The 915-nt window shown below is 41.4% G+C and overlaps 1 non-coding gene across 1 annotated transcript; it reads left to right on the top strand.

The window, feature by feature from the left end:
• Nucleotides 1-227: 227 nt before the first annotated feature.
• On the top strand, nt 228-346 carry LOC145411272 (5S ribosomal RNA). Its single transcript, XR_013899399.1, has one exon. It is a non-coding gene; the product is annotated as a 5S ribosomal RNA (ribosomal RNA).
• Nucleotides 347-915: the final 569 nt, after the last annotated feature.

Here is a 915-nt window from a genome sequence, read left to right on the forward strand (position 1 = left end):
TGTTATTGCAGATTGCTTATCTAGACTTTAGACAGATTGTTTTAGAGTAATAAGAAATTTCCTTTGTAAATTTCTTTTTCTTTGTGGGGAGGTGTTACATAGCCTATGATTTCATCATCCTTTGTATAATTCTAACGTACAGTATGCTGCATGTTTGATCACGATTCGCCTCGTGGCTTCCATAGTGACCAAGCTTCCGTGTTCTACCTCACTCCCCCCTTCTCCTCCCTTACGGCCATACCACGTTGAGTACACCGCTTCCCGTTCGATGAGCGAAGTTAAGCAACGTTGGGTCTGGTTAGTACTTGGATGGGTGACCGCCTGGGAACACCAGATGCTGTTGGCATCCCTACGTGTCAAGTGGGGTTGGTGGAGGATTAGTGCCCCTCCCTGTAAAACAATTAACTCTAAACCGTTGGCCACCCCGTTTGGGATATATGGCGTCTGGCAATGAATGAATAAATGAAGTCGTTCTTTCTGTTGTTCAGAGCAGGAGTGTCAACTCTTTATCCCCTATGGCTTTATTTGCGCGTCCTTCTTACAAGTTGTATCAAGCTCTGTCGGCCCCTATATAATGAGGTCAGTCTCTGCATTAATTGCCACTTAGATCTACTCCTCATTTTGTTCACATCTCTGTCCTCCCCTGTACAGTTGTTATTATTTTTGTGAGTGCTCAGGAAGTCTCCAACCATCTAGCTGGTGTGTAATTTGAGTATAAGTGTTGTTACATTTTTTCTTGTACTGTATAGCATAAGGTGTTGATTCGTAGGACTGGTAAGGTTTGTGATTCATGTGGAGTTTTTGATGTCAGCCATTATTAATAATAATTTGTATCTGTAATAATATATCTTGCATTAACTGAGCATTATCTGGTTCTCTCATTTTATCAGGACTGACTTGGATAAATTTGTTCTT

The sequence above is a fragment of the Coenobita brevimanus genome, chromosome 88, assembly GCF_032717465.1.
Source record: "Coenobita brevimanus isolate Jiangsu-jjx chromosome 88, ASM3271746v2, whole genome shotgun sequence".
Classification (NCBI taxonomy): Eukaryota; Metazoa; Arthropoda; class Malacostraca; order Decapoda; family Coenobitidae; genus Coenobita; species Coenobita brevimanus.